The sequence below is a fragment of the Cupressus sempervirens genome, chromosome 4, assembly GCF_028749045.1.
Source record: "Cupressus sempervirens isolate cs-2001-9-10 chromosome 4, ASM2874904v1, whole genome shotgun sequence".
In the NCBI taxonomy this organism is placed as follows: Eukaryota; Viridiplantae; Streptophyta; class Pinopsida; order Cupressales; family Cupressaceae; genus Cupressus; species Cupressus sempervirens.
Genome location: NC_143121.1, coordinates 744038556 through 744048929, shown reverse-complemented (window position 1 = coordinate 744048929; position 10374 = coordinate 744038556). Strand labels below are relative to the sequence as shown.

The 10374-nt window shown below is 35.2% G+C and overlaps 1 pseudogene across 1 annotated transcript; it reads right to left on the bottom strand.

The window, feature by feature from the left end:
* Positions 1-7251: 7251 nt before the first annotated feature.
* On the bottom strand, positions 7252-9977 carry LOC149563503 (nuclear transcription factor Y subunit B-1 pseudogene; annotated as a pseudogene). The gene is made up of 2 exons (XR_016363558.1): positions 9900-9977; positions 7252-8133 (listed from the first exon to the last, which is right to left on the bottom strand). The product of XR_016363558.1 is annotated as a nuclear transcription factor Y subunit B-1 pseudogene (transcript).
* Between the last annotated feature and the right edge of the window lie 397 nt (positions 9978-10374).

Sequence of the window (10374 nt, the reverse complement as noted above, 5' to 3'; positions counted from 1 at the left end):
TTCTGAAAACAATATAGTAGAAAATTCATAATTAATTAATTATTTAGAATAAAAATTCCCAAAAATATGTGTCACATCCGAGCATAAGTTTAATTTTTATATCTATAATTATATTAAAAAATATTATCATTTGATTTTGATTAAGGTGGTTAGACATACACCTACTTTTTATTTTCGCCCTGAAATTCTCGTAGTACTGTATTAAAATCCAAACTTTTGACCAATCAAATAATTTTTTCTCTAGATAAGGCCTAGTAGTTTAGAAACTAGATTCAATTTCCTATAGATTATTTTCTTACAACTTTTTGATATAAAGTCCAGAACCACTTTAAAATTATGTGTCAAGTTGACATAACCTTGATTTGCTAGTTTTTCACTGCCACTTAAGGCCACAGTTTGGTTGACCATGATCTTGCATATTCTCACCTTGTGCTTGAGGATGCGGAGTTAGCGTAGCTCAGGATGTGTGATGGTGCATCAACTGGGGACTTGAATGAATAATGAGTCTAGATAGGGGGTAAGTCTTGTTTATAGGCACACACCCAAAAGCAGGCGTAAGTAATGCACATTTGAAAGCTGTGCATGTACATAGGGCTTGCCCATGCACACTTACAAAAGATGTCAAGGTAATGCACATGGTGCACCCTTTTAGGGTACACATGTGTAGGTGTACGCTTGTAGCCTTTATGCAAAACTTGATCTTTAAAGTTGGTAGACCTCGAACAATTTTGATTGACTAGACTCCTAAAATTGACTAATAAGATGCTCGTTTTCTGAGGCACGTAGGGGGATACCCTATTCTAGGGACTAGGCGCCTTTGAACTGGAAGCAAAGAGGAGGTCCCCATTTTCAAGCTGAAAATGGGGTGTGTGTTGTGAAGCCACAACACTACCTTACTCAGAGTTTTCTTACACTTTCTCTTTCTTGCTTCCTCAAGTTTGTGGTTGTCCTCCTCTCAACATGAGATGAAATGCAAAAAATCCACCCAAGCTCCATGGGCTTCTCCAACACGATGTATGATAGACTTAGAAGAACTAAAAACCATGAAGGGATGAAACCCATAAGTAGCTCCATCGACTTGCCTTTGCATGCCCTCATTTGAATGAAAACCTTTACCCATTTCTACCATTTCTAGTCACCTCAACACCCCTCCACATCAAACTGATTCTACATAGGTGTTAATCATTTTCTTGGCATCAACCTTACTTTCAGAAAGGAGGAAGGCCTAGTCACAAAAGAGTGATGAAATGTCAACATTTGTCCTAGGATGAGAATCCTTTTTGATAAATTATGTCCCGAATAACCTACAAATAATGCAAAAGAACTCATCTTTGTCCACCTTGAAGACCTCTACCAGATACCACTATGAAATCTCACCACAAAAGCTAGGGGTATGCTTTGATTTTGATGTCTCCAAAAAGAAGTTAACCTCCATTTTGAAACAATGCCCACTATTCACACATTTACATTTTTCAGTAAAGACAAATGGATTGTGGGCCTTATTTAATTATGCTTCTCAATCTAGAAAGTTCTACTAAAACCCCCTACGTCACAATTCACGATGCCATCACCATCATATTTTAATACTCTCCTCTCCTCTAATGCCACCACACGTGCCAATAGTCACCTCTTACTTAGATAATTTCTATCGAGCATTCTTAGATAATATCTATGAGCATGCTTCATATTGCATCATTAAGCTAACCGCTCCAAGCATTTAGATTGAATCATTATGATAAATAAAAGCCAAGGAATTAATTACAATTGAAATTTAACTATCTAAAGTCCTTCACCATCTCGACACAATCTTTTAAAGTAACTCCAACATTGGCCATTCTATTTGCAAAAGAGTTCCCTTCTTTCAAAGTGTAACTTTGAATTCTTCAAAATTCTCCAATTGTTCTCTGATTCTTCTTATGTATTTATCCAAAAACCTAGATTTCATTTTTCCTTTAACTATACCATTTACCACTATCTGAGACTCTCCCAAGCAAATGATCTTTCTCCCATCACACTTCTCAACCAACCTAAGTGCAAAGATAACCGCTAGACATTGTGCCACATTATTTGTTCTTTCCTACAACGTCTTCGCACCTAGCATCATGATGTTTTCTTGAGCATCACAAATCACACATCTTGCATCACTCCTTCCTTGGGTTTCCTTTAGAAGCTCAATCGAAATTCACCTTTATCCACCCTCCTCCTAACTTCTCCCATTCATTCCTTGGAATATTATCTAAAGAAGGATTAACCTTTGAAGACCCATGGATGAACAATTTATTATCATGTGTTACAACAATAAATGAAGAATATTAACATATTATAATTTTCTTCCTCATAAGTTTGGTATAAGTAAAAGAATTTCAAAATGAAATAAAGGCATTAAAGAGTTTTACTTAACACAAGATATAATATATCCATCAATTCATATTTACAAATTATAGAATTTCAAATATCAATTGATTACAAGATTTGTGGGTCATTTTAAAATAGATTATCAACATTTATGATATTTATGTGTTAAAATTGTGTGCATACAATGATAATATGTTTGTCACCATATTACAATATCAATTAATATTCCTTGCCACTAATAACTTTAAGTCTTTTATCATTTATTTTTCTAATACTAAAACAATATATTACAAATATTAAATATATTAATTTAATTAATTTATCATTTATATATTAAAACATTCTAACAAAAAATCGATATAAGAGACAATAACATCAATAAACTATTTTTAATATAAATTTTTGAATTCTAAATATTAAAAATTAAATGTATAACATTTTAAAAAATCTTACATCAAAATGTCTATTTTGAAATAAGTGTTTACAACTATTAAGTGAATTCAAACATCTTATTTTCTATATCTAGGTGTTTTTAACTGTGCTAAATAATAGTTGTAACATTAATATATGAAAAGAAAAATAATTTTCATTAATTTTCATTCTATAGTAATTTTTTTAATCTATTGTACATAATTTCAGTTATTATTATTAGAATTTTTCCCTCAAATTGGATCAAGCTATATGATCTATCATAGAGAGAAAGAAGTAAACCTACACAACAATACTAAAAGCTATGCACAATAATAGTATAGACTATTGAAATCATATATAAAATTTTAATTCTAACATTTCGTTTAAAAAAATATTTTTTCAAGAATTCCTCTGGATTCCTGTTAATTATTGTTAGTTGGACAACTGTTATTTCTGACTCGGAAATAGCAGTAGTATTTATGGGTAGCTTGGACAGCTGTTCATCCTTATCTATGAATAGCAGTTGTATTTATGGGTGGTTTGGATAGTTGTTTGTCCACTTGCCAAGAATTAGTAAATGGTTATTATTTACTAATTTTAGAGATTCCCTTTTGGACACCTTGCAACTAATTCTATTATTGGCTGTCGAGTTGTCTTAATCTCAGTCGTTGGTTTGATTTAATCTCGGTCGTTGGTTTACCAATAGGAGTAGTATAAAAAGGGGTCATTGGGTCATTTGGATATGAATTTTTTTTGGAGAAATGTTTGCAATGTTAGAAAACAGTCTTGCAGTGTTAGCAAGGGCGCAGTGTTAGCGTGGAGATAATAGTGGGGAATATCAGCGGGAGAAATTAGGAGGTTGTCGGAGTTCTGCCAGTGAGAGGCAAGGAATTTTGTATCTCTTGATTTTCTGAAGTTTAATATAATTCCTCATCTGTAGAATTGGTTTTCCCTTAGGGGTTTTTCCAGGGACAATTTGTCTGAAAATATTGTGTTCATTGTGTTGCTCATTTCTTTCCGTATTATAAGTGAAATTGCAGTTGTGTTATTTTTCAATATTAGCTGGGAATTTGTTTTCAGCAGTTCAATAATCATTTATGATAGGAGATTAATAATCAGTGACTGCAATAGTTTGATTTTTTCACATGGTATTAGAGCATTGTTAAGGGTAGAAGAGTTTTGCCCTAGGAAAGAAATTTTGATCTCTTTAGATTTATTATTGCTTTAAACCCTTGAGATGACTTCAGCTGGTTTGAGAGATCAGGATAGATTGGATGGTGCCTCAAATTTTGGTGTCTGGAAGGCCAAAATTTCTTTATTGTTGGAAGAGAATGGTATCAAGGATTATGCTACTAGTGGTGTACTTGTACCAACGGATGCAACACATCTTGTAGCATATAGGAAGGACGATGCCAAAGCGAGGAGGATTATCCTTGATGGTATCAAGGATCATATTGTTCCACATATCTCGGAGCTAGATACAGCGAAGAAGATGTGGGACGCCATTCTAAATTTGTACCAGAATGCTACCACCAACAGGAAGTTGATTCTCAGAGAGAAGCTAAAGAATACCCTGATGAATCAAGGAGAAGACATCACAAGTTACCTCACCAGACTCAAACTTGTCAAGGATTAGTTAGCAGCTGTTGGAGATAGCCCTAGTGATGATGAGCTAGTGAGAATAGCCCTAAATGGGTTTACTAAACAATGGAGTGTCTTTGTTCAAGTTGTCAGTGGATGAGATACTTTACCAAGTTGGGATCGACTATGGACTGATTTCACTCAGGAGGAGTTTAGACTAAGTCTTGTCAATGGGGCCAACAAGAGTCAGAAAAATGAGGTGGAACAAGAGAACGTTGCCCTAGCGGGTAAAGGGAAAGCAAAGAAGGGATCTAGCAAAGGATCAAATTCACAAAGTGAAAAGAAGAAGAAGGACCTTTCTAAGGTCAAGTGCTTTGGATGTCATGAGTTTGGCCACTATGTTAGTGATTGCCCAGAGAGGAAGAAGGGTAAGAAGCAGGTGGTAGCTTCAACAAGTGCAGAAGAACTCTCTAGTAGAATGGAAAATGAGTTTGCACTCATAGCTTGTATGGTTAGCTCAACCTCACAGTGTGTTTGGTATATAGATAGTGGGGCGTCATTTCATATGACAGGAGTTAGAGAGTACTTCTCCAGTTACAAGGAGGAGGACACCAACATCCAGATTTCTATGGGAAACTTGTCCAAACTCAACCTTGTTGGGAAAGGGACTGTTCAGTTTCAGAGGGAGAATGGAAAGATAATTCCACTTCATGATGTGTTATATGTGCCAGGCTTAGGTATGAATTTGATTTCTGTATCTGTTCTTCAGGATAGGGGGTATAATATACTCTTCAGAGGGACACATGTGTTGATTAAGCACAAGGATTGGAAATCACCCATAACTATTGGAGTTAGGAGTGGTCGCCTTTATAGATTGCAGTTTGATGCTCCTAAGGCACTTATGAGCAACAGTAATCCTAGAGATCTTGGAGAGCTATGGCATAGGAGGATGGGCCATATTCATCATGGAGCACTTAGATTGCTTTGTGAGACAGTGACAGGTGTTCCAGAGGTGAGCACAAAGCATGACGATGTATGTAAGGGATGTGTGTTGGGAAAGTTTACGAAAGCATCTTTTCCAAGGAGTGACAACAGACAAAAGGAGCACTTTAGGGTGTTGTTTCATCTTGGGATCAGGAGTTGTATCTTGGTTCAGCAGGAAGCAGAAGTTTGTGGCTCTAAGTTCAGCAGAAGCAGAATACATAGCAGCTAGCATGGCAACATGTGAAGCTATATGGCTTCGGAAGTTGTTAGTAGCCTTGTTTGGTTAGAAGGTTGAGACTATTGTGATACATTGTGACAATCAGAGTTGCATCAAGTTGTCTGAGAATCCAGTGTTTCATGATAGGTCTAAACATATAGATATCAAATATCACTTCATTAGAGATTGTGTACAAAGGGGAGTTGTTCGACTATAATACATACCTACAGATGAGTAGGTAGCAGAAATTCTGACGAAGGCTTTGGGAAAGGCCAAATTTATCTTCTTCAGAGATAAGATGGGTGTCATGCAGAACAACTTCCTCGCTAAGAGGGAGTGTTAATTATTGTTAGTTGGACAGCTGTTATTTCTGACCCGAAAATAGCAGTATTATTTATGGGTAGCTTGGACAGCTGTTCATCCTTATCTATGAATAGCAGTTGTATTTATGGGTGGTTTGGATAGCTGTTTGTCCACTTGCCAAGAATTAGTAAATGGTTATTATTTACTAATTTTAGAGATTCTCTTTTGGACACCTTGCAACTAATTCTATTATTGGCTGTCGAGTTGTCTTAATCTCAGCCGTTGGTTTGATTTAATCTCGGTCGTTGGTTTACCAATAGGAGTAGTATAAAAAGGGGTCATTGGGTCATTTGGATATGGAGATTTTTTGGAGAAACGTTTGCAGTGTTAGCAAACAGTCTTGCAGTGTTAGCGTGGAGATAACAGTGGGGAATATCAGCGGAAGAAATTAGGAGGTTGTCGGAGTTCTGCCAGTGAGAGGCAAAGAATTTTGTATCTCTTGATTTGCTGAAGTTTAATATAATTCCTCATCTGTAGAACTAGTTTTCCCTTAGAGGTTTTTCCAGGGACAATTTGTCCGAAAATATTGTGTTCATTGTGTTGCTCATTTCTTTCCGTATTATAAATGAAATTGCAGTTGTGTTATTTTTCAATATTAGCTGGGAATTTGTTTTCAGCAGTTTAATAATCATTTATGATAGGAGATTAATAATCAGTGACTGCAATAGTTTGATTTTTCACAATTCCCATAACTTATGGAACATATAGTGATGATTCATGAATATGAGTTAAATTCTGAGCCTTGGCCAATTTTAGAGTATGACAATGTCGAAAGAGGATTACTAAGTTTAAATCTTCATCCTTTGTGTACATAAACCCCTCCATTTTAAATGATGACATACGGTCAACATGGCAGGCTATGAAGAATACAGCTGTATAAGTAAATCCTGAAGACTATAGCTGTATAAGTTTATCCTCAATAGTAAATATTGGAAGGAAATCATTTTAAAAACAAACTGATAAAAGATAAGACATGCTATACTTCAAGTTTATCTAATGAAATAAAAAAAGCTATCATACAAATAGTTGCAATCCCATAAGTATTTGTACATTACCATGATAATCACCTGATATAAAAATAATCTCATGAATGCTATTGAATTGTTTTCATTTTCAAAACAAATGAATAAATCTCAATTGAAATATTTCATATTAAACACCCTTGTTTTAGTTTTTTTTAGACTAGTGGTATTCCCCATAATAAAAATTAAGTTAAATCAATCTTACCCCCAACTCTGTAACAAATTTAAGAACAATTGCCTCTACAGCAACAAAAGGAATTTCAATTATCATACGGTAGAAAAAATGGGACAATATTGCCAGTTTATCAACATAAAACATAATAATAACCCAGGTAAGTTTCATACAATATTCTCATAGTTAGCAGAAGAAATTGCTCGCTTCAATGATACAAAAAATATTGAATCGGGGAATTGCAAACATAATGAAAGATGTAAGATTGTTATTTTCTTTAAGATGGTAATTTCCCACACCCTTGGGTATTTGGATAGTTCAGAAGTAATAATAAGAGAACAAAGGATATCTATCCTGCATGATTATAAGTCAGAAAATGTTGAAAATACAATATCTCAAGATTAACTCAGTTCACTTGTATTTTGCGTAGGGATCCTGATTGGGATAATAGTTAATATCATAACCTTTCAATACGTCCTGATAATATCCCATATCGGAAGAGCCATACATTTCTTGACGACTCATTTGATATCCAGGAAGACTTGGTAAATCATTCACTTCCTTCTTTGACAAGCTTTCTCCTCTGCTACAACCTCTGAGATCACCTTCAAGTTCTCTGTATTTATGTAGGTAAATGGTTAATGTATGCACATAATCTTCAAAACCCAACTTGTACATAGACCAAAGGAGATCATCTGCAGTGATGGTTTTCCTATGTTCTTGTTTACACCGTTCATTTGCTTCACTGGTGATGAAATTTATGAACTCTGACACACATTCTTGCATGGTGTCCTTTGCATCATCAGCTATCTTTGCATGAGGAGGTAATACTTTTCTCATTATCCTGATAACGTTAGCAACAGGCATGTATCTATCTTGCTCTCTAACAGCAACACCATTTTCCTTCATATCTCCATCAACAAAGCTTCTGGATCCTGCCATTAAACCTGTGAGAAAATCCTCCGAATTACCCTCCTCGGAGCTTTTGCTGCCCTGGCCTTGAAAGCTTACTGATCCTGACATAATGGCTGTATACACAATGACAAATACAAGCATTGTAAGTCGATTTATGAAAATATCTCAATCAATGTTCATGCTTTTCATAAGTCTCAAGCTATTATCATAATATCAGGACTCAGTATTAAAAGTATTATAGGTAGATATGACACTTTCAACCAATCTTCAAGGCGTTTTCTTCATACATGCACCTACTAAAGGATAGACATTTTACTCTACTTTCATTATCGAGTAATGTAGCTGTTGTTCCCCTCATGCAAGAATGCATGGTCTGTTACAAACCCCAAATGATATGTGACAGTTAGGGCAGAGTCTCAGGATCTAATTTTCTGTAAAACTGCAAAACATGAAATCTTAATCTAAAGGACACTTTTTTTTAACCAAGGGCCGTCTCAGCTATCCGCCCAGCAGCCCATTTTGGGACGAGTGGGACAAAACTAGTTGCACACACGCACCATTCAAACCTGAGGTGGTCTCGAACCAGAGACCATGGGGATAAGCACATGTCTGTAGCACACACACACCATTCAAACCTGAGGCTGTTTCGAACTAGAGACCATGGAGATAACTCACAACCCTAGGACACATTTAAGGTGTAACTTGTTCTAGGGACTACAATTATTTTAGGTCAAATGACAGGATTCAGTTACTGGGTTTGATTAAACCATTTTGCTCTACTTAGATTTTAAATCCTCCCATGGAATAGCTCAATTCCTCCTTCAAGCCCCCTAATTCATGGGACCACATTCCCCCTACGGCAAAACAGTCCTGACCGAAGTCATTCATAACTCTTCATATACTAGTCATGTTATGCACAGGGAAAGTTATTTTCCTCTCTGTAACCCATAATTATGGTTTATCTTTCAAATGTGTGGGATACAGAATCATATTGCTGAACATGGGCTAGTAGAGCAGCAGAAGGAATGCTATGACAATGGTTCAGTTCAAAAGGCCTTTTGCCTTCCTATGGCGATGACCAATTCAAAACTACCTTGTTTAAATGTAGAAACACAAAAACTGAAGAAGTGAAAAACGAAATTTACAGACAATACTCACAAGATAATAATGCAAAAGTGCTGTAACTTGCAATTGTATTTCTTTCAGGAAAAGAAATCCACCAGAAACATTCTGGGTTTGGTATTTCATTCTTTCAACCAAAATGGTATTAAAATGTTCATGACACATTACCTAAAATTTGAAGACTAAACATCACATCTTACGGGCCCAAATTTTGACGAGCATTTTATGCAATGCCAAGAGTCATTCAAAGCTTGGATGGCAAGCCCTCAAGCTTGATGCTTTACCTAAACCTTCAAGATTATCCATTACATCCCATGGGTCCAATGTTTGACGGCCATTCTGTGCAATGCCACATATTTATTCAAAGATTTGCTGATAAATTCTCAATCTTGATGATTTTTCCTCTCTTTCTTTGTTTAAAGATTAAATTCAATAGAATTGAGCGATTAGGGTAGTTCTATATTACTATAAGTTATCTGTAGATCCGTATACCGATTCTTTGTATCATAGACTATTAACATAATCTTTTGTTCTTTCATTCTACACTGAACAAACAAAAAGCTTAAATTTTGAAACTTCGTAAAAGGTCAAAAGAATGCTCTTGATTTCACTCTGTTTTTGTGCTCTTGATTTCTCTGTTTTTCCATAGAGATTCTATATTATTAATAGAGAATCTTTAAACGATCAGATATGAGAGCAGAATCTCAGATTTCACCTGAATTTCTAAAGAATATATATAGCTATCTAAAAATTATACCTTTCACATCAGAAGTACAGTCTTCTAACAAATTCTCTGTAGAAAATAATAATAGCAGAGATGAAAAAGAGCAAGAGCAATATGACAAATTCATTTAAATAAAAGAGGGCTTCAGATCTTACCTCAGAATAATCTGTTTTGAGGTATACCAATAAACAAATCAGGAAAAAAGGAGGAGATATTTGTTACTTATAACCGACGCATAAGCATTGATCATAGCTCCTCATTGATTGTAATGAAAGGAATTAATTGTCAAAGTTAATGCCAACTAAGAGACGTGTGGTGCATGGACGTGATAATCAATATTCTAATTTTCAAATCTTTCAAATTCCTCCCTCTGCTTACTCGAACGTTGAGAAATTATGAATGCCAATTAAATGTAGAACTGAGAGCTCTAAATCTGAGAAATCAGGGACAAATTTCAACGAGATATTATCAGATTTGAAATTCAAATTACAATACTGTGATCAATACG